A 25,354-nucleotide genomic window follows, 5' to 3' on the forward strand; every position below is an offset into this window, starting at 1 on the left:
GTAGCTATGAATATTTAGAATAATTAAGTAATTGAACTATGGCTGTATACAGACGCATATATATATATATATATTTGATATAAAGTGATAATGCTGGAAGAAGGCTTACTTAATTATTTAAATAAATAATTTTATAAAATTTAATAAAATATTTAATAAAATATTTATTGCAGGACCTTTGCCCCATCAGCATTCAATTATGGTTGTCAGGGACAGAAAAACATGAATAACTGAAAAAGGAACCATACTGCCATACTGCACTAGATAAAACATTCGCACAAAAGAGAAGGGGGGGGGGCGCTACGAAAAAATAACATTAAAGATTGTGGTTATTTTCACTGCATGATGTTAATGTGGAGTGGTATTTCACTGTTGTAAATATGGGGTAATATTTCACTGATGTAAATTTGGGGTGGTATGCAGGGTTCTCAATAACTTTTGAGCCAAGAGGTCAAAATGTGAAACCAACAGGCCTTCTAGTGGTGGTCAACCAGGCACTTAAATTTGTGCATTTTTTGTGCATTTTAGCTTTTTTAACTAACAAAAGATAAATGAAAAAGCTCTTTATAATTACTTTATTAAAATTTTCGATTTTAGATTGGGAATGGGGCAGAAATGGGGCGCTACAGGAATGGGCGGAAAAGGCATGATTGTTCATGAACCATGCACATTTTGCGTAACACTTCTGGTTTTAAACGTAACTTAATTAAAACTAACTTTCACAACAACAAAAATTTTAATCATTTATGCAACAAATATGGGGTGGTGTTTCACTGATGTAAATACAGGGTGGTATTTCATTAGTGTAAATATCAGATGATAATTCACTGATGTACATGTAAATATGGGGTGGTATTTCACTGATGTGAATTTGGGGCGGTATTTCACTGATGTATATTTGGGGTGGTATTTCATGCAATTATTCACAGAACAGTTTATTTATAATGATAGTGTTAAACTAAATGTCAAATAAAGAATGTGTGTTTTTGACCGAATAAATATAGTTTATATGGTGCAAAAATTAAGGGCCCAGAAGAAAATTAACCAATCATATTTGTCCTGCTATGGTATCAGTGTTTTTTTTATGTTCAAATTTGGGTCCGGTATGGGGGCCCATTCCATATTGAAAGAAGTATATTTATTTTCCCAAATGGGACCAACAAATTCCCAATTGAAAGTTTTCAAAAAAGTTTTTTTATTATAAGGATACAAATTTTAATTATCTCCAAATCCAGCTCTTTAAGTTGAACCTTATACATTATTATATTGCAATACTTTTATTATCCGTTATGAAGTATTTGTTAGCATGAAATTAACAAGATTAATGACAAAATTTTAGTACATAAGACGTGATACTTCTCAAATCAAAGTGAACCAGCCCCATTCTCAAAATAGTGAACAAAAACACTGGGTCTATTAAGGACAAACATCTTGTCGATTAAAATTTTATTGACAGTTGTCTCATTTAAAGGCATTGACTTGTAAAATGTATTTTTAGCAAGGCTGTTATCGGAGAAAACCCGAGCTATTGTCATAGCCTGCTCGTCCACCGTTCGACGTAGGCGTCGTGCTAAAACCTTAACATTGGCTCTAAAATCAAAGTGCTTCCACCTACAACTTTGAAACTTCATATGTAGATGCACCTTGATGAGTTCTACATGCCACACCCATTTTTGGGTCACTAAGTCAAAGGTCAAGGTCACTGTGACCTTTAATATCAAACTTTAACATAGGCTCTAAAATCAAAGTGCTTCCATCTACAACTTTGAAACTTTATGTAGTTGCGCCTTGATGAGTTCTACATGCCACACCCATTTTTGGGTCACTATTTCAAAGGTCAAGGTCATAGTGACCTCTAATATAAAACTTTAACAAAAACCTTAACATTGCCTCTAAAATCAAAGTGCTTCCACATACAACTTTGAAACTTGATATGTAGATGCACCTTGATGACTTCTACACGCCACACCCATTTTGGGTCACTAGGTCAAAGGTCAAGGTCACTGTGACCTCTAAAAAAATTAAAAAATTCTGACAAGCTTTCGCAGCCGAGCGTGGCATCCGTTATGCGGTGCTCTTGTTTAAAAATAGCGATACCATGACATTTACTGTTAATGAAACACTTTATTATTGAATATTTCAATCCCAAATTGAACAATTGGGTTGTTTACCTAGTTATTGCTGTTAAATTAATAAAAGGACTTTTTATTTCCGTGTCCGATATCAAGAATGTGTTTTCAACTTGTAGGTGGATTATGCTCAAACTTTCACAGCTGAGGGACATTAGTGTGCAAATATTCGTAAATACATGTAAAGACAACCAGTTGTGTCAGAATTATGGCCCATTCTCAAAATGTGTTTTATTATTTCCTCTTTTACTTCTGTGTGAATCTTTCCATAACTTTCATAGTTTAAGTACATCAGTAAAGAACGGAATTTTGACAGCCACCAATTTGTGCTGAGTTATGGCCCTTTGTGTTTTTAACCAGGTTTTCCAAAGGAAAAAACTGGTTATTAGATTGGGGATGTCGGCGGGCGGGCTGGTGGGCCGGCGGGCGGAACAAGCTTGTTGGGGCCATAACTTTGTTGTTCATTGTCAAATTTTAAAATCATTTGGCACGTTTGTTCACCATCATTAGACGGTGTGTCACGCTAATGAATTACGTCAATATCTCCAAGGTCAAGGTCACAATTTGAGTTGGAAGGTCAAAAATGGCCATAAATGAGCTTGTCAGGGCCATAACTTTGTGATTCATGGTGAGATTTTAAAATCATTTGGCACATTTGTTCACCATCATTAGACGGTGTGTTGCGCGAAAGAATCACGTCGATGTCTCCAAGGTCAAGGTCACAACTTGAGTTTGATGGTCAAAAATGGCCATAAATGAGCTTGTCCGGGCCATAACTTTGTTGTTCATTGTCAGATTTAAAAAGAATTTGGCACATTTGTTCACCATCATTAGGCGGTGTGTCGCGCGAAAGAATTACGTCAATATCTCCAAGGTCAAGGTCACAATTTGAGTTTGAAGGTCAAAAATGGCCATAAATGAGCTTGTCGGGGCCATTACTTTGTGATTCATTGTGAGATTTTAAAATCATATGGCTCATTTATTCATCATTATTGGATGGTGTGTTGCGCGAAAGAATTACTTCAATATCTCCAAGGTCAAGGTCGCCACAACTAAAAATATATTGATTTTGAAACAACTATGTAACTATGAACAATCAGTAACAATGCACATTTTGATTTTGAGTTGTCTCTCTTTATCAGATTTTTTATGCTCCCGGTAGGGTGGCATATAGCAGTTTAAGGTAGCGCACCTCTAATGGGCACATATCCAAATATAATCTAATTAATTATTTTCTTAATCAGCATCATTTCACTGAACTACATGCAAATTTGTAGGTAGGCTTTCCATTAGGGATGGCAAAATTATTCGAATAATCGAATATTCGATTGAATGATCAGCATTCGAATAATAAAAATGATATTCGCATATTCGCATTTTTTTTTTCAAACATAATTTCACCAATATTTAAAGACCTGCGAACCGCTTACTAAAAAGCAACCGAAATCACTTGGGAGTAACATGTTTGACGTGACGTTCTTCGTGTCAAACTGATAACGCGGCCCGTATCAGTGTTGATTGCGCAATGCAATATACACGTTCTAAGAAAGGCCCCGACTGTTGTTTGCCAATGGGGTGCCAATTAACGGTTTCAATTGACTGGCGAATAATTATAAAGTTTTGTGATCACAGTATGTACAGGCATTAAAATGTGTGAATTACTCAAATCGAGCAATGCAATATACTTACTATAAGAAAGGGCCCGAACTGTTGTTTGTCAATTAGGTACCAATTAAGGGGTTCAATTTACTTGCGAATAATAATTTAGTTTTTGTGATCACAGTTTGAACAGACATTTAAATATATGAATTACTCAAAAGTAACAGATGATATAAATTAAACAATCATCAAAGAATCATAATTCAAATGTTAAAATGCCACCAGCCCCTTCTGCAGTATGGAATACTTTACACGGTCTGTTGATAAGAAGACCGCAACAAGTAATGTGTGTAAACTTAGTTTTACATATGCGCGGCCTGCTACAAATCTGTGGAATCATTAAAAAATAAAATTCTATGACACGATTTGTTACATTCTAGTTGTGCCCGATCACAGTATCGGTCATAGTATTAGTCGACAGCGATAGCAACGTTAATTAACAGCCTCGTATTTAGCAAACGGATATAACTTGCAAACCAATGGAAATTAACACATAACAAGGTAAAATCAATCCAGCCGTTTTATGCGAATATTCGAATATTCGATTGAATGAATTTGCGAACATTCGAATACCGATATTGGTATTCGATGCCATCCCTACTTTCCATGCTTTTTAAAAAAATATACCGTTTTTTTTCAAAACCACCCCCACGCTCGGCTTTTGTCCAGTTTATTTTTACCCCTGGGGTATATAAAAGTTCCATAATTCATTCAAATTTCCAAATATGGGCATGCAGTTGGTGTGTACAGATGCTGTAAAGGTGTTTAAAATTTAAACAAGATGAAATAAGTATTCTTTTACAGACATTTATTTTTTACAAATTTTTATCTATGGAAGAGCGTCATGAAATGTAAGTGATTTCAGCCAAGTAAAAATTGGGTCGGTTAAAAACAAAGTGTCATAAAATTCAAAATAGTATCATTTAAGTCATATTTTAAACTTAGTTTTTATAGAAACACTATATACAGCAAAACTACCAAGAACTAGACAGATTTACCTTTTACTTTTTGAAATAAAAATAAAAATGCAACATGCATGGTTCGTATTTTCAATAGTAAATCACCCAATTTCGCCATAACGTTTTAATTTTAATAATTGAAGAATGTGTATAAAAATTGCAACATATTTAACAATAAATATAGCTTATATGCCATATTAAATCAAATTACGTTAGAAAATAAATAAAACGCGTCGCAAAAAAGTATACGTCGTCGGCAGGATTCGAACCTGCGCGGGAATATCCCAAAAGATTTCTAGTCTATCGCCTTAACCACTAGACTACGGCACCTAATAGTAGGCTCTTCAACCTTCGAAGAAATTGCGGGAAATCATTAGAGGTGCACTACCTTAACTGTCCGTCAGTATGTCAGTATGTGTGTATGTCAGTCTGTCTGTCCATCCGAAAAAAAAATTCAAGTTTAACGTTGGCCATTACTTTTGCATTATTGAAGATAGAAACTTGATATTTGGCATGCATGTGTATCTCATGAAGCTGCACATTTTGAGTGGTGGAAGTTCAAGGTCAAGGTCATCCTTCGAGGTCAAAGGTCAAATAGATAATAATTTCAAAGCAGCGTTCTTATGAAGCTGCACATGTTGAGTTGTGGAAGTTCAAGGTCAAGGTCATCCTTCAAGGTCAAAGGTGAAAAATAAAATTAAAAAATAAATAAATTCAAAGTGGCGTTCTCATGAAGCTGCACATTTTGAGTGTTGGAAGCTCAAGGTCATTCTTCAAGGTCAAAGGTCAAAAAAATAAATATGTTTTTTAACTCAACTTTTCTTTAAAAGCTGGCAAATTTCACTTAACAGCCTTAGAAAGATCATATTTAAGTGATCTTAAAGGGAGTCATTTTTTGTGCAATCAACTATTGCAAAATTATGTCTGTCATTTTTCATGTGTTGAGATATATATATATGTGCGCTTCATAAAATTATGACTGTTTGTAGTATTTTGCTCAAGTATTAAGTATATTAAGAAGATTTTTTGGTTATAATTTATATTTGATTAAATTTGACTGTGTCCATGGGGGATGAGTGTCTGTGACATATCTAGTTCTGTATGATATGGACTGAAAGTGGCACATACATATTAACATTTGTTCTCTTTTTTTGTGTAAGAATTTTTTATTATACCCCCATTAACATTGGTAATGGGAGCTATATAGGAGTCACTTTGTCGGTCTTTCGGTTGGTCTGTCGGTCGGTTGGTCTGTCGCTCTGTCGGTCTGTACCGAAACTTCATCCGATCTTCACCAAACTTGGTCACAATTTGTATGTAGATGATGTCTAGGTCATGTTTGAATATGGGTCATGCCAAGTAATAAACTAGGTTGCGGGGACACTTAGTGAGTTTTAAACAGAAAGTTTAACCGGACCAAAACTTTGATATTTATCGTTAGATTTTATAATTACTTGGTACGTTTGTTCACCCTAATGGGACGGTGTGTCTTGTGAAAAAAGTACGTCGATATCTCCAAGGTTAAGGTCACCCCTGGAGTTCAAAGGTCAAATGCTTTTCTGGGCCATAACTTTATCATTTATTGTGAGATTTTAAAATCATTTGGCAAATTTGTTCACCATCATTGGACGGTGTGTCGCGCGAAAGAATTATGTAGATATATCCAAGGTCAAGGTCACACTTTGAGTTAAAAGATAAAAAAATGGCCTTAAATGAGCTTGTCAAGGCAATAACTATGTCGTTCATATGTCGTTCATTGTAAGATTTTAAAATCATTTGGCACAGTTGCTCATCATCAACGGACGCTGTGTGTCATGCAAAAGAACTAGGTCAATATCTCAAAGGTAAAAAATAGTCACAAAATGAGCTTGTCCGGGCCATAACTATGTCATTCATTGTGAGATTTTAAAATAATTCAACACATTTATTCACCATCTTTTGACAGTGTGTCGCGCGAAAGAATTACGTCGATATCTCAAAGGTCAAGGTCACACTTGGAGTTCAAAGGTCAAAATTGGCCATAAATGAGCTTGTCCGGGCTATAACTATGTCGTTCATTGTGAGATTTAAAAATCATTTGGCACATTTGTTCACCATCATTGGAAGGTGTGTCGCAAGAAAAAAAATACGTCAATATCGTCAAGGTCAAGGTCACACTTTGAGTTCAAAGGTCAAAATGGCCATAAATGAGCTTGTCCGGGCCATAACTATGTCATTCATTGTGAGATTTTAAAATCATTCGGCACATTTGTTCACCATCATTGGACGGTGTGGCGGGCGAAAAAAGTATGTCGATATCTCCAAGGTCAAGGTCACACTTTGAGTTCGAAGGTAAAAAATTGCCATAAATGAGCTTGTCCGGGCCATAACTATGTGGTTTATTTTAGATTTTAAAATGACTGTAAATTAATTTTATTCACAGTCATTGGACGGCCTGTCATGTGAAAGAATTCAAGAGTTCAAAGGTCAACATGGCTTTAAATGATAATTGCATAATAATTCTTCCAAATTGCCATAAATTAGATTCTCTTGTTTTGTGAAGACAGCATGCAAAAAAATCTGTGTCAATGCGGCACATGAGGGTATACGTCACGTCTGTGACAAAGCTCTAGTTTTATTTGCAGATTTCAGTCTGAAATCCAACTTTTCTTTTACAACATTTATGCTTAAAATTGTTCAATCTATAAAAAAACACTTTTAGTAGGAAATTTTGTTATTGCCTCTTTCAAAAAGCACTTTTGATATTTCAACCTTCAGACTGGAGGAGGATGTATGGTACATTGTCCTTTAGTGGTTCAATACAGAGTCAAGAATACACACTTCAGCCACTAGTTCATAACAATCAGTGTTCTCCGTAACAAGGAAGATTTTAGGCGGGCTAGTCTATTAATGATGACAAATTTTAAACTGAAACTGAAAGACACATTCAATTAACAATGCTTTCATTGTTACTTCTTACTTGGAAAAGTATTTTTAGTATTACTAAGCATTGGTTCAAGAGGTTTGTATTTAGAAGATTCAATCCGCACTCTTATTATGCAGTTTCAAACAAGCCCCACAATAAACTTTGCAAACAAATTGTAATTGATGGACATGTATATGTTAACATAAAATATATCAATGTGCTATGTTTTCTCCTAGATCATCTATGACAGTATAGTACTTGCATATAACTGCATATACAATTGTTATCATTTATGTCAATGGTTTTCATACCTAGATACAATAATTAATGTCCCTTTTGCCTTATAATAATGTCTTGAGCAAACGTGTTGGTTCAAATTGAAGTCATAAGTGAATTTTAATGAGTTAAAAATTTTACTGCAATTAACATTATAATTTCACCATTGGTAATAGGGCCTATATAGGAGTCACTTTGTCAGTCGGTCTGTCTGTCGGTCTGTCTGTCTGTCCAGAAATTTTGTCCGGACCATAACTATGTCATTTATTGTTAGATTTTAAAATGACTTGGTACATTTTTCACCATCAAGGGACGGTGTGGTGCGCGAAAGAATTACGTCGATATGTCCAAGGCCAAGGTCATACTTGGAGTTCAAAAGTCAAATGCTTGTCCTGGCCATTACTTTGTTGTTCATTGTGAGATTTTAAAATAATTTGCTATATGTGTTCACCATCAGCGGACGGTGTGTCCTGAGAAAGAATTACGTCGATATCTTAAATGTCAAGGTCATACAGTTTTAGCTCAAAGGTAAAAGATGGCCATAAATGAGCTTGTCCAGGCCATTACTATGTCGTTCATTGCGAGATTTTAAAATCATTTGGCACATTTGTTCACCATCATTGGACGGTGTGTCGCTCGAAAGAATTGTGTGGATATCTTCAAGGCCAAGGTCAGTATACTTTAATTTCAAAGGTAAAAAATGGCCATAAATGATCTTGTCCGAGCCATAACTATATCAATGTTTTTTTCAAAGTCATTGGACGGCGTGTCATGTGAAAGAATTCAAGAATTAAAAGTTCAAAATGGCCATAAATGAAAATGGCATAATAATTCTTAAAACTTGCCATAAGTTAGGTTCTCTTGTTTTGTGAAGACAGCATGCAAAATAGTCTGTGTCAATGCAGCATGTGGAGGTATACGTCAGGTCTGTGACAAAGCTCTAGTAAATTTTGTTTTAATTAGTCCCCTACCATTTTCACTGGAGGGGACTTATGGTTTTGTATCCGTCCGTCCGTCAGTCCGTCACACTTTTCTGGATCCTGCGATAACTCTAAAAGTTCTTAGTATTTTTTCATGAAACTTGGAATATGGATAGATGGCAATATGGACATTATGCACGTTATTTCATTTTGTTCCTACATCAAAAATTCCAGTTGCTATGGCAACAAATAGACTAGAAATACTGCTTAAAATGGTGATGTTTATGTCCCCCACTATAGTAGTGGGGGACATATTGTTTTTGCCCTGTCTGTTGGTTGGTCTGTTGGTTGCTCTGTTGGTTGGTTGATCTGTTGGTTGGTTTGCTCCAACTTTAACATTTGCAATAACTTTTGCAATATTGAAGATAGCAACTTGATATTTGGCATGCATATGTATCTCATGAAGCTGCACATTTTGAGTGGTGAAAGGTCAAGGTCATCCTTCAAGGTCAAAGGTCAAATATATGGGTCAAAATCGCTCATTTAATGTACACTTTTGCAGTATTTCAATATTCAAGCTAGCAACTTGATATTTGGCATGCATGTGTATCTCATGGAGCTGCACATTTTGAGTGGTGAAAGGTCAAGGTCAAGGTCATCCTTCAAGGTCAGATGTCAAATATATGTAGCCAAAATCGCTTATTTTATGAGTACTTTTGCAATATTGAAGATCGCACCTTGATATTTGGCATGCATGTGTATCTCATGGAGCTGCACATTTTGAGTGGTGAAAGGTCAAGGTCAAGGTAATCCTTCAAGGTCAGAGGTCAAATATATGTGGCCCAAATGGCTTTTTTTATGAATACGTTTGCAATATTGAAGATAGCAACTTGATATTTGGCATGCATGTGTATCTTATGGAGCTGCACATTTTGAGTGGTTAAAGTTGAAGGTCATCCTTTAAGGTCAAATATATGGGTCAAAATTGCTCATGTAATGTCACTTCTGCAATATTGAAGCTAGCAATTTTATATTTGAAATGCATGTGTATCTCATGGAGCTGCACATTTTGAGTGGTGAAGGATCAAGGTCTAGGTCATCCTTCAAGGTCAAACGTCATATAGGGGGACATTGTGTTTTACAAACACATCTTGTTTCTGGATTCTGCCATAACTCTAAAAGTTCTTCATATTTTTTCATGAAACTTGGAATACGGATAGGTGGCAATATGGACATTATGCACGTTATTTAATTTTGTTCTTACGTCAAAAATTGTGGTTGCTATAGCAACAAATAGACTACAAATAATGCTGAAAATGGTGGTTTTCTGGATCCTGTGATAATTTTAAAAGTTCTTAATATTTTTTTATGAAACTTGGAACATGGATAGATGGCAATATGGACATTATGCGCGTCATTTCATTGTGTTCCTACGTCAAAAATTCTGGTTGCTATGGCAACAAATAAATAAAATGTTCTGACAATGGTGGAATTTCTGACAATGGTGGAGCCGGTAGGGGACTTTTATTGTTTGGCAATAGTCTTGTAAATTATCCTTCTACAAACACCCGCAACCTATTTTCTGTAGACATAGACTAAAATTCAAGGATGTTTTGCGATAAATCATGTTGTTTTACTGCAATAAATCATGGAGTTATTCTGCAATCAAAACCTATACATATTGATGGGCTTTTTTACTTCTTTGAGTGTGACCTGCATGGGTCAGCCATCTCACAATTTTGATGCAAGCATTTTACAAATGGAATATATTCACAATATGTCACAAAAAACAGCCTTTCTAAACTGTTTGACATGTACTTTTAAGCTTTACACTGTCAAAAGCATACATTTGACATTCAAAAGTACAATATGTGTTGCTGTTTTTTGTTTGCATTTCTGATTTTGCAAATTGTGTTTCCTACTCAGATTACGTGTTATGCTTATTTGAATGCAAAAGGCGCAGGGATATAGCTTTGTCATTGTCCGCGCGTCAGTCATCAGTCCGCCTATCAGTCCGTCCATCTGTCTGTCTGTCACTAATGTTTAGGGCTATATCTCAGACACTATATAAGTTTCAACATGAAACTTCATAGGTGTATAGATATTAATGAGGATAAGGCGGGGGATATCAATTCAACGAAATTGCTTTTTGTTAAGAATTGAAAATTATAAAACTGGTGAAACCACTGTTGTAACGTAAGATCAGCTTATAAACCACAGTTACCACACCATTGCATTTGACCATAAGTAAGTTGTATAGTCAAACTTGAGATCCCTTGTTTAAAGGCTTTTTCGCAGATTTGTGCATGTATTGAAGTTTGTCACTAAATGCTTTATATTGATACATGTAAACATTGGATCTAAAAAGTTTCAGGAAAAAAGCAAAAATTCAATTATAACATAAAATAGTAACCCTCAACTTGAATCACTGGCCCCTTGAGTAAAAGTCTACCTCTTATACCAGGGTTTTTTTTTACTAAGAAAGTGACGCCGATATTCGGCGTCTTCCCCTACCAGAATTTTTCCCCTAAAAATACCATTTCCCCTCCAAAAATATAATTTTTCACCAAAATATAATATTTTACCCTCAAAGAAATGTTTTTTTTCTTTTGGGAAGTAGACACTTACCCAATTTGTACCATGTACTCGCTCTCTCTCTCCCGACGAACACTCAAATCTGGGATCCCAGTGATTCTATATATAGCTCTTAAATTACGTCATGGAAACCGGGCAACTAATCGTATTAATCATGTGACTATTTTACTGGATTCCGGTCTTGCGAGAGGAAAGTGTTTCGTCAATTAATTACCGGAAACCAGTCGAATTTTCATCCGGGTTATGTGAAAGCCAAGATATAAACGTTAAAACAGAAAGAGTCTCACAATTGGCGTTCATACACGAACAAAATAAAACGTTCGGACTCGGAAAATATTAATTGTTTTGACGCATTTTTTAAGAATGAATCATCAAAAACCGTTGAAACCCAGCAGGATTCGGAGGTACATGTAATCAACATCGATTAATACTGTCGGATTATTGTGAAAGTGAAAGTAGACAATCGGCAGCTGTCGCACCTTTCCCTTCCAATACTGTAGCAGATCTAGATCGTCAACCCATTCATCATGAAATTGAAATCATAATATTGACATCGTTCCCCGGCCCCAGTTGAAAACATTTCCCATTATTAGAACTACACCTGCAACTTTATTTAGGACTTAGACTTTAATATCATACTTGTTCATGTGTTTAAGAACAAAAAGGTCAGAGACATGCCTCTTTTTCTAAAAAAAAAACCTGAAGTCTGTAGGTGAGTTATAGACATTGAAATGAACAGTTTTTATTTTTTCCCCAAATATGTCTCTTTCACGCTCGATTTTCCCCTTTTACCCAGCGTCCAGCGTCTTCCCCTTTTTCTAAAAAAAACCCCTGTATACCAATCGGCCATCTGTGCTAATACAATGAGGGATGTACACTGTACATGCATTTTTATACTTTATATAAGCAATCGTCATAGTTTCAAAAAAATATAACCACAACAACAGAACACTCCAAATTATTGCATTGCAACGCTTTATAATTATCAGATTTTTAAATCCTGAAAAGATGCATATATAGTGGATATTTTAGATAATGATAAATGTTCAGTAGTACTGTTTCCTCACAAATATCATAACTGCAACGAAAAGTTACGAATCTGAAACAACTTTGTTAAATTTAGTCAATTTACCAAAACATGAAAAGGCCCCTTTAAAAAAGTCAGTGTAGATTCACTTTAAAGAAATAACATAAGATTAAAGCATGCACTTTTACAACGGAAAAAGCTTAAATAAGAAAGATCATGTGATGAAAGTGAAACACATGAGTAATGTGGTGATGACCGATAGCCAGACAAGTGCAGCAATCTGGAGTTGATTTGTAGTCTTATCCATTTATAAGTTTAAATATTGTTTGAATCTTTTTTTTCAAATTGATTTAATTGCATTTTCATAAAATGCATTAAAATTTCAGACATTGTAGGAAATCCTGCGGGCATGTGACATGGAACAATTATTATTGACAAAGGGTTTAAACTTGGAAAAAAATATATGGCTAACATTTCTCACAAGAGAACAAAAATCAATGTATTACTAATGTGTCAAACCAAGCAATAGACATAACATAGACAACATTTTAATGTTTGTCATATTGACTATGGATCCTTGACGATACAGTTAACCTGTCAGAATAATGTTGCTCATCTGATATATGATTTTATTTTTTGAACGCACAAGTGCCCAGCCAAAGAAAATATGATAATGGTGTACTATATCTATGCATAGAAACATAATTTTACAATTTCTACAAGAATTTTGATTTTGCATAAATAAATGTGTTTTCATGACAACACCACACCCAAACTGCAACAAAAAATGTCCAAGATGACAGTAGCCAAATGCAGATTGACGACGAACATGACGAAGCTATTTGTACAAGTCTTATGATACTTGAAACTGTTGATGACAAAGTCTATGCACCAAGCAATGGTGCTCAGTAAACACTGGAAACAGTGGGACAAGTTGAAGATGGTGTAGGCAAATTCATTGAAATACCATTCTTCAATTGGTACAATTCAGAACTTGATTTTCCCAATTGGAAGATTTTGCAACTCATTTTTAGCTCCACTGGCCAAAGGCCAGCGGGGCTTATGTCATGGTCCTGTGTCTGTCGTGTGTGCGTGCGCCCGTGCGTGCGTCTGTGCGTGCGTGCGTTTACTTTTTCTTTAAACATCTTCTTCTCCTAAACTACTGGTCCAAATCTGATGAAATTTCTCAGGAATGTTCCTATGGGGGGGGGGGGGGATGAAAAAAAAATTTGCTTATATAAGGCCTATTTTGTGCAAACTTTAAAAATCTTCTTGTCCATAACCATTGGGCATAGGGCTACCAAATTTGCTATGTAGTGACATCTTATAGTCCTCTACCAAGTTTGTTCAAATTATGCCCCTGGGGTCAAATTTGACCCTGCCCCGGGGGGTTTAAAAAAATGAAAATTTGCTTATATAAGGCCTATTTTGTGCAAACTTTAAAAATCTTCTTGTCCATAACCATTGTGCCTAGGGCTACCAAATTTGCTATGTAGTGACATCTTATAGTCCTCTACCAAGTTTGTTCAAATTATGCCCCTGGGGTCAAATTTGACCCTGCCCCGGGGGTTAAAAAATTGAACATTTGCTTATATAAGGCCTTTTTTGTGAAAACTTTAAAAATCTTCTTGTCCATAACCATTGGGCCAAGGGCTACCAAATTTGGTATGTAGTGACATCTTATAGTCCTCTATCAAGTTTGTTCAAATTATGCCCCTGGGGTCAAATTTGACCCTGCCCTGGGGGGTCAAAAAATTGAAAATTTGCTAATATAAGGCCTATTTTGTGAAAACTTAAAAAATCTTCTCGTCCATAACCATTGGGCCTAGGGCTACCAAATTTGCTATGTAGTGACATCTTATAGTCCTCTACCAAGTTTGTTCAAATTATGCCCCTGGGGTCAAATTTGACCCTGCCCTGGGGGGTCAAAAAATTGAAAATTTGCTTATATAAGGCCTATTTTGTGCAAACTTAAAAAAATCTTCTTGTCCATAACCGTATGGCATAGGGCTACCAAATTTGGTATGTAATGACATCTTATAGTCCTGTACCAAGTTTGTTCAAATTAAGGTTTGATCAAATTTGACCGTTCCCCAGGGGTCACAAAATTAAACATATGCTTATATTGGGCCCATATTGTGCAAACTATAAAAATCTTCTTGTCCATAACCATTGGGCCTATTTCTACCAAATTCGGTAGGTAGTGACATCTAATAGTTCTCTTCTTAGTTTGTTCAAATTATGCCCCTAGGGGTCACAAAAATGAACATATGCTTAAATAAGGCCTATTTTGTGCAAACTTTAAAAATCTTCTTGTCCTTAATTATAGAGCCTAGGGCTACTAAATTTGGTATGTAGTGATATCTAATAGTCCTCTACCAAATTTGTTCAAATTATTCCCCTGGGCTCAAATTTGACCCGGCCCCGGGGGTCACAAAACTGAACATATGATGTTTACCAGTGGAGATTACTGCGGCCGTTTGGCTGTGACCAACAACAACATCAACATCTTGTAAACATGAGATAAAACCCTGTCATTTAGTGCCATTTTAGGTCATATGGTGACTGCTTACAAAGGCATTGAAGTAAGAACATGTGTTATGAATGTTTTTCTTATAAACTGAAAAAAGTCGGGTTTTATTTAAATATGTCGAAAGTGACCATATATCCGGATGAAAATATTTTGGATGACATGTTAATTTCATGTCTTTTTTGTAGTGTTTAAACCAGTTTAATAATATATTATTGATTTTAAAAACACAAATTCCATGAACATGATATAATTATTTCAAGGAAAGTCAATATATGATACTGCACGGTAAACTCAAACTTTGTATCCAAGAGAAGGTGTTGAAATTAATGAAGTGCAATGTTCTTAACTATCGTATATGCTGCTTTTTAATAATTAATGATTCATTGTTCCATTTGTGACTCGTGACTGATCATGAATTGTTGAAATGATTGTCAATTGCTCAACAATCCATATATATTTCTGACCATTTTATAATTTTCTTAATATAAGTTATGAATTGATCTTAGAAGTCAAATGTATTACTTAATTAAATACATTTATAAATATAAAGAAATAATCTTTAGATTATCATAATATTCTCAGGCCTGTTGGTCGTAGGGATGTGTGGGTTGATGAGCAATTTCTCCTTTTATCACAATTATTTCTACCCTACCTGATCATTTCCTTCATATTCCATTTTAATTCAATTGACGTCTGCAACCTCTTTCAAATTGGGAAAATCCAAAATGTGTTGTTTGGTAAAGGGTTAAGGCATTTTGATTCCTATGGGTTTTGTGAATCTGTTTCAAATCAAATGCGTAGATTTGATCTTCAGCATCTAAAAATATGTGAAATAGAAAGAACGACAATATCATTTGGAGAGATAAATGTACCTATGTTATAAGCAAAGGACCTGTGCAACAATTCCGAGGCTTTTTTGTCTGTTTAGTTAACACGGTAGTAACTTTTTCCATATATAAAAATGCTCACCCTTCCAACTTTAAGCGCCCAGTGGGACGAGGGATAGAAAGAGAAAGTCACATGCTTGAGTACATTTCAACCCATGCGCATTACACGTTTTTTTCGCAAAGAAAAAACAGTGGAGCGATACAGGGCCATCATGGCCCTCTTGTTTCCCAATCTGATGATTTCACAACGCGAAAAATTCTCAAGGGCATGTGTACCGGACCCGTTCCCAATTGGGTGAAAAAAATGACTAAAAGTAGATAACAGTTACAGTACAGATCTTGTAAAGTAAACTCCGACATTAAGATATGACAAATTAAAACATATTCCAAGCGAATTCATACACATAATTTCACTATAGAAATAAAACTGTTTATCTGAAAAATATTAAGGTCTCTGTAAAATTTAGGTCAATGGATATAAAAAAAAACTGGTCAATTCTAAGTTAAGTGTATTAAAAACTTAGGTTACCATTTAAATGCTTAGAAAAACTTATAGACACTATAAATGCTATATTTTGTTATAGTCAAATGAAACTTTGGTCTGAATGGTTAAGGGTCACATGGTTTATGTAGATTTTATAAATATTAACATACTATGCACCGTCAGTGCCCCCAACATGCAAAGCCAATAGGTTTATTATTTTTTATGTTGACTAACATCCTTAATGTTAGTTATGATCCTGAAGTCTAGATTACATTTCGCACTCCATGAACCACATCCTTTTAAACACTTAGACCAAAACTACTTATAACTTGTTATACTCTGAACCGGCTTGTCACTTAGGTTTCGCAAATTTATTTATAATGTTGTAAATGCATAGTGATTCTCTACAACAGTGGTTTAAATTTGAATGCAGTTGTATAAGCTGGTCACAAAAAGAGGTTGACATAATTTGTATAACAAAATGACTGTTAAATATTCTTTGCTTTAATATATTTATTTCATCTTGTATTTTGGTCCTCTAAAAATAGTTTTAGCAAATGTGGTTATTTGCCTTTCAGCTAACCAACTGAAGGGATCGACTTATTTTTCGTGGGAATGTTACAAGTTATCTATGCGAGAACGGCTTACTTAGTACAGGGAAAAAATCGAGATAGAAAACAGAGGAGTGCAAAACTAAATAAAAGAGGAGTGCAGTATTTTGTTTAATGCAATCCTCCTTTATTTAATGCACTGCTCTTTTTTCATTGCATCACTCATCATTTAGTTTTGCATCCCTCTTTTTTCCCGCTTTCTCTTGACTTAGTCATTTCCACGACATAGCCTACTTGTTCCATTGAGTTATTATCAGGGCTAGCGCTGGCCCAAAATTTCTTTGAGCCACCCAGTTTTCGTGTGTCGACACGCGAAAACTGGTCATCAAATAATAATATATACTATTGATTTTTTTATATTTCTTTTAATGACAGCAAGCACATTTCACATATAATAATATAACATACAGTTTTCAATATTATAGTCAATAATGATTATTGTACTTGTCAAAAAAAAACATACATCATTTAATAGATGTACATTCAATCAAAATTAACAAAGTAATAGTGCAATTTTTAATCAGCAAATTTTTTGACAAAATAGTTGAATGGCATGTAAAATATCAGCACATATTTCAATCTCAAAATACATTGCAAACACATCAATACATATACAGTGAACACAAGTCATAGCATATCTCAGTACAATTCTATTTCATTAGTATTCTGCGCTGCTTTTTTCCAGCCCACAGTTTGTAGATCCCTTTAAAGTCTACATCTTTACAATCTTTTCCCTCAATAGAGATTTTCAACAGATTTTCCAAATTTTTAACACTCAAACAATTTCTTAAATCTGTTTTAATAACATTCTGTCTACTGAACCCCCGTTCACAATCTACTGTAGACACTGGGCGACACTAGCAATCTTTTTGCAGCTTCTGCTGATGCTGGATAGGAATTCACATTTTTAATTGCCAAATTTGCTGCAGAGTGTATATCAGTCACTGACTTGTTACCAGAGTTATGGCTGGCTCTTGCAAAATTGGCAAAGCAGAGCAGTTCAGACTGTGAGCCTTCAATACCTACAGTCCCTAAGTAGTCAGAGACAGTGTCAATGTCTGACAGTATTTGAGTGACTGGAATACTGGGGTCAAATAGATTGCTCATGGCAGTAAGGACAGACCCATCACTGTTGTCAGAAAACCTGCTGTTGAGACTTTTGACCATGTTGTTAAGGAACTGTGTGCACACAGACTCAGCTTCAGGTCTTTGTTTGACACTGTCTGTGATGGTATGACCTTCATATTTATCAAACGTGCACAAGCCATCTTTATCAAACTATGGTGTTTGGGGGGTGACCTTCAGAAATTTTGTCATCATGGGACCTGACCTAGTCTCTGACAGGTGCTCAAGAGTCTGAATAGTGGCTGTCAAAAGGGTAGTAACCTCAGAATAGCACAAGTCTTTCTTCTGGTACATTTTTGACAAAAAGGCTATGGGTTTGAGCACATCACACATAAAGTGAGCAGTGTACAGAAATTTGTATGTTGCGATGGGTTTGTACAGGCAAAGGGCTTTACCAGATTTATCTTCGAGAAACAGAGAAACCAGGCTTGGGTAGTTTGTGACCAGGGCATCAACAACACCCTCAAAACTTAACCAACGTGTGTGGAAGACCTCTTTGAACCTTAGAGTTTGACCTTCTAAAATAGACTGGATAGCAGAGAGCTTTGACATGTTCTTGGGGGAGTTTCTAAAGTACTTGTAGATTGAATTTAATGTCTCCTGAAATTTGACCAAATAGGGAATGGAATCTGCACTGCTGCTTGTGTCCGACCATGACCGATGCCCCATCAGTACTGACACCACATAAGTTGGCAATGTCTATCCCTTTGCTCAACAGAATGTCACACACCTTATCAAAAATTGACTCAGCATTAGCACTACATAAATCTGATATGCCTAAAAAGTGTGTCACAGGATAGACTTTTCCAAAACAATCACTGTCCAGAATTTTAACGTAACATATCAAATTTTGTGATACAGAAACATCTGTTGACTCATCTAACATAAGACTGAATTTTGGAGAGTGTTTCAATATGTCCAACAATTCTAAATGCAAAGACTCAGCTATACATTCTTGGAACTCGCTAATTGATTGGTGGTGCTCATAGGTGGTATGGCCGTCAACCCTTAGATCACATAGTTGTGAGACACCTTGATTTATGCAATTAGCATTTAGGGCAGGAATCACAAAACTAGCAAGATTCTGCTTAGCAGCAAAGTATACATTCTTTAGAGCTGCAGTTACCGCTGCCTCACTTTTTGTTATGGCCACGTCACAGGCGGACTTCATGAACACCGACTGCTTGCTGGCATCAACGGCATGAGTGTGTTCTGAAAATAAAAAATAAATAATAAATACAAAGTATATCTGCAGATATTAATAATAGACTTTAGCATTTCAAAGTAATTTCACATTTAAATTTGTATCATCTTCAAAATTCTTACCTTTAGACTTTGCATGTTTCGTCACCGAGTCTTTTTTCAAGATATTGCAACCTACAGTGAAAGTGTTGGAATTCTGCACCTTAATACATAAGTCACAGTACATTAATTTTGATTCATTGTCAAAGCGTAGCCAATTGTTATCAACTTTCCAAGACTCTTGGAATGCTCTAGTTTTGTGGGATTGTTTTTTTTTGTTTGGTTGCTCAGACTCTTTTTCGTCCAAAGGACGCTTTAATGTTAAAGAAGCCATGTTAGCGACTGTACAGACAAAGTGGTTACTTCCATTTTTATAGTCAACTAGATGAATTACTCTTCCGAAGTGTTACAAACTCGATACTTTAATTTTACTTTAAATACAATTAAACCGCTTGTGTTTTTCACGTTTCTCTTTAATTAAAATACGCCGCTGTTAGTTAGCATAGTGTGCGAGTAAAACGATCAAATTAATTTATTATCACCTTTTCATTTCAATCGAAAATCGGCAGAAAGTTGTAACATCAACGACATAGAACTAATTATGTAATTATCACTCTTTAATTTAGATTGATAGTCAGCTTGGAAATAATTAATTTATTGTCACGCTTATTTTCATTTTTAATCTTATAATGCGACATTTGCGACCGGCCGCTATTTTGTTTGCAGACGACAATATTAACTGTGTATTCAAAGCTCCACCCATTTTTACGTTTCATTCAACAACGTCATTTCATGTGAAAGCGAGCTCAGTTTTGATTGGCCAGCTACCATGCGCACTTCAATAACAATATGGTCAAACGATGTCTCGATACATGTGCAGACCGGTTTTCTTTCACTGTTCAAATTGCGAATTTTCACAGTGAAACGAAGAGAAAATTATAGAAAACCAGTTTCGGGTTAAAATGGCGGCTGTTTTCAATGAAATTTTACAAGATTTTAGCATGTTCGCAAATCGGATTTTTCTTGAGCCAAATTCTCAATATTTTCGCAAATGGCTCAAGTGGCGAACAACAGCGCGAGCCCTGAAAAGTGGTAGGAACGCGATAGAAAAGGAAGATTGCATTTAAAACAAAAGAGGAGTAAATGTCACATCTATGGAAACGTACATCAGAGATCTAGATAATATATTTTTTAAACCTCAATCAAGTGTCTTAATATCATGCCACTTGAAATAAAAGAGATCCCAGTGGACAAAGTTTTATATACCATTTATTGACGCAATATATTTAAAATGTGCTGAAATCATTATGTTATTGATAGTATACTACAGCATTTTTCTATCATGTATAATACCAGAAAAATGAACTTGTTCTGTAATTATATTTCCGCTAGGTTATGTTTTTGTAATGTTCTTGGTGTTGCTAACCCTTTCCCAAATAAGAAGCAAAGTGGAAATGGCTTTTACAACCATCATACAACCTGAACAGCCTGCAAGTAACTCGCATGCTCTTCAGGTTTTATGCAGTTTGCTGATTATCAGTGGCTCATGGTTGGAAATGAATCCTTTAAAACTTAAAACTAGTAAGAAATGTATTGTATTTAATTTAACTTTCAAATGGACTTCAAATGAGTCAATTTGAATGCGTATCTAAGTGGTAAAGGGTTAAACTACATTCGGCAGCAATCATCTATACACAACATGTAGTACCTTTTAACGTAATATATTATTTGATAAAATTCTAATTTGCTGACTGACATGGAAATTACATGTACTTATTTTAATATTTTCATCAATAGTAACTTTGCATAAAACAGGGATACTACATTATGAAGTTAACATTGACTTATCAATGCAAATTTGAAGTTTAAAACACCGAAATTGTAAAATATATAGAAGCTTTTAGTTGAATTTGCTATGATAACATTACAATTGTAAGAATTTAATATTCATCCTCTACATATACACCATCTACGTACTGCAGCAGGAAGATTTTAATACTTAGTCATGTCAGCACACTTTAACCGCTGCTTCAAAACCATTAGTGTTCTTCTTAACAAGGAAGATCATTGACAGCTGGTCTGTTGATAGTGAGAAGTGTTCAATCCTAACTAAGTGATGTCGAGAACAATACCGTCTTTGTGAGCATGCACTTGACAAAGTATTTTGCTTTTATCAAATAAAAACCCCTGTTTAGTCAACAAGTTTCTTTTCAGAAGATTAAATGTGTACACTTTTGATTGTATTATTATAGTGAAACAGCCTATTTACTAATATGTTGAATAAAAACCCTGTTCACAGTGCTCTGTTAATTCATACACATATGCACCTAGCTTAATATGTTCTTCTTAGCTAACACTAACACAATGTGTTGACTGTTAGCTTTTGCGATGACATTTTGCCCATTGTTAAACATGCATTGTCCGTTGTCAAAATTTTAAACTGTTAACACACTAGAGATTATTTTTGGTTCCAAATTCATGAAATGCTCACTGATGTCCTGACTCCTGAAGAGGCCCTCCCTGCTGTCCATTGAGAAGAACTGTAAAGTATTTCATTGATTCATAACCAGTGTGTCTAGTTTAAATATTGATGGATATTCTTCTGTCACTGTCACTCTTAACTATCAGTTTCTTGAAATATTAGTTTTAACAGCAATTTTCATACCAGTTTAGTGCAAATTTCTTGATTGTTCCACTAAGGTTCATGTAGAGGCTTCATTTTGAAAAATGTGGGACCCCAAGCATTGAACTCAAATTTGACTAAAGGAAGAGTGCCACATTGAAAATGTATACATATATGCTTTAAAGGATGTTTTTCCTTCAAACTGCTACCAATTTTGTACATCAACGTATCATACCATCCACAAAATCAATCAAAATACAAAGCGATTTTAACACTAAAATATACATTATTTTCAAAAATCTGAATCATGTTAATTCCACGTATTTCGGCGGAAAATTATATAACTAGTGAATAATATCGACATTGACGAGGGCAAGTTACGCTTAAATAGTAAAAAAAAAGTTTACATATCTAGAAATATCAAAACTCTAACACATGTCATTTCATCACCATGGGGGCAGCCATTTGTAAATTCATAAAATAGAAAGAAACATGCTAAAAACTCACTCATCGCCTAATTGACATTCCAAACGGTTGACGATGACAAATGCATTGGATTGTAATCTTTCCGTTGATGTTTGCAAACTGCACGATCAGACCTCATAAACACTCAAAAGAATAACTATGTAAGAAGCATTTCACCTATGTTTACAATTGTTGTCGAATCACCATACTTATATTATTGCGCATAAAATAGTACGCTTACAGACTGACAGAAAGATCGATACGTAACTCCGTTAAATTCATCACGGTATACTATTCTATTGATAATATATAATAACACATCGCTTTAACAATCTAAAAGGAGAAATAATTCTTTTAAACAAAGTTTTTAATAACGAAAGTGAGAACAACGGAAGTTAGATGGATATTCTGTGAGATGCACTTCGGCTCCAGAAAAAAACAATACAAATAAACTAAAAAAGACGTGTGGGGGACAATTTTCAGCTGGAAAATATTTTAAATAGGGTAAGTGATGATATCTCTACGTGGTCATTTCTGTTATTGAGTGCGATCTCTTGCTGATTAATGTTAATAGTTGTTTTACTAGTTGCGAACCAACTGTCAAAATAAGTTTGTGTTTTCTCAGGTATGTGTATACACATACCCGGTTTTCTCACCACTGCACGTGGTTTCGACCGATTTGTTTTGCACGTTTTTCTACGGAGCACAGCGAGGGCAACGCTTTCAAAATGGGTAGAAGGAATCGAAATATAAAATCAATCGGTTTGCCAATTTCTTTATATTCCTTTACAATTTTATATGTCGTCTGCAATCTATTTCAATTTGAGATGGTTTAAATTTGCAATTTGGTTGAGAGGTAAATAACAAAATTGTTAAGCCTTTCAAAAAGAATTGTGACTCTTATTATCCACCATACCTGGATTTTTAAAAAGTAGTTACGTTTTAGTTATTTTTAGAACTTTGTTTAGGAAATTTATCCAAAATAGGCAGTTGAATAAAAACTCATTTGTTGTTTTATGACAATAATTTTCTGTGAAATGTTGCTAACTTAACCTTGTATTTGTATATAGCTTTGTATTTATTCAACTTAAGGTAGTGCATATCCTTCCTAACTTTAGATTGAGATTTTGTAAATTAGTGTAAAAATGTATTGGTTTTAAACCAAAATATGAATAAAGCACACAAATATTGAATGTCAAAAATGTGTTTATGTTATTCTATCCGTCTTTAGCTTTAAAATGATATATAGTTTGACCATATTGTACCACATTGAATGAAGAAAAACCAAAGCGAATTTTTAATGAATTTTATCCCCCCCATGAACCTTAATAAATTATGCTGTTTTGAACTGTTTACTGGTTTAAATATTTTATTTCGATTACTGTGTAAAAGTGTTGTGATTGGTCATAGTTCAGTGTTCTTTTGTTTATTTTCAATGTCCAGTGGACATTGTCCACTGACGAAGTTATTTGACCAAGTTCTTCATGGGATACAGCACTTATTCTAGATCATTAAGATTTTGTTCCCTAAAAAAAGAGTTGATCTTTTTAGCAAGTGCATTATTCATCTGCTTGCTTAAATCAGGGACCTATACAAACAGGGACCTATACAAACAAAGGGATGAGACACTCACTGAACCGAAGAACAAGCTATCGCGTTGTTACGCAAAAGGGAACGAGACTTGCGACCCAACGAGACTTCGCGCTTCGAGGCAAATTTTAACAGCCGCCATTTTGACAAAGCGAGACCGTGACAAAGCAATCGAGAAATAATAAGAGTACAAATTAACCAAGTGTTGCCAACACAGAAGTATTCATTGCAAAGGTTTGTTGAGTTTGATACATCTTATTGTTTCATTTGTTTTCGACTATGCTTTGTATTTACTTTTAAAACAACGGTGGGTATTTTCACCAAATCATGCATATCATTGTTTACACTTCCATAATCCGAGAAACGTGTGTCGTGGCTTTTTTCAAAAGGCTTGGTCAAATAAAGCTCTATACTATTGTTTTTTGTATTCTTACAAACGTTATATTTCAACGCATTGTGTGATGCTAATTTTATTTGTATTGTTAGCAAATTCATGATTTTAAATGAGCACAAAGGCAATACAATTTAAGTCATTTTTTAATTTTTACCACTATCAGTTTCATCAACATATGTCGTGGCTCTTTTTAAAAGGCTCAGTCAATACTAGCCCTATATTAATCTTATGGGTATCTTTACAAACATTACATTTTAACGCATTGAGTGATGCTAATTTTATTTGTATTATTTACAAATTCATGATTTTGAATGAGCACAAAGGCAATACAATTTTAGTCATTTTTTTATATTTTACCACTTTCAGTTTCATCAACATATGCCGTGGCTATTTTTGAAAGGCTCAGTCAATACTAGCCCTATATTAATCTTATGGGTATCTTTACAAACATTACATTTCAACGCATTGAGTGATGCTAATTTAATTTGTATTATTTGCAGAGGCATAATTTTGTATTAGCTCAAAGATTATACAACTTTAGTCATTTTTTATTTTGTAATCACTATCAGTTTGATCAACATATGTCGTGGCTCTTTTCGAAAGGCTCAGTCAATACTAGCCCTATATTAATCTTATTGGTATCTTTACAAACATTACATTTCAACGTATTGAGTGATGCTAATTTTATTTGTATTATTTGCAAATTCATGATTTTGAATTAGCACAAAAGCAATACAATTTTAGTCATTTTTAGCATAGGTGCGTTTACGCACCTATGCTTATGGTATATACCACATTTCGAAAATCCACATCGATCGGTTGCCCATTATGAAGCCTTACCTGATCAAAAATCAGACGAAATATCTATTTAATTTAGTATATGGTCATTCTTACAAATTTTTTTTGGAAACGTTTTTCTAACGTTTTCTT

The 25,354-nt window shown here is 34.7% G+C and overlaps 1 protein-coding gene and 1 long non-coding RNA gene across 2 annotated transcripts in view; both read left to right on the forward strand.

Moving 5' to 3' along the window:
- LOC127864234 (uncharacterized) overlaps nucleotides 1–25,354 on the forward strand; it is a 210,584-nt gene that overhangs the window by 117,233 nt on the left and 67,997 nt on the right. The gene's annotated exons all lie outside the window — the stretch shown is intronic.
- Nucleotides 1–25,354, forward strand: part of LOC127864273 (uncharacterized) — a 122,821-nt gene that overhangs the window by 63,846 nt on the left and 33,621 nt on the right. The gene's annotated exons all lie outside the window — the stretch shown is intronic.

The sequence above is a fragment of the Dreissena polymorpha genome, chromosome 1, assembly GCF_020536995.1.
Source record: "Dreissena polymorpha isolate Duluth1 chromosome 1, UMN_Dpol_1.0, whole genome shotgun sequence".
Taxonomy (NCBI): Eukaryota; Metazoa; Mollusca; class Bivalvia; order Myida; family Dreissenidae; genus Dreissena; species Dreissena polymorpha.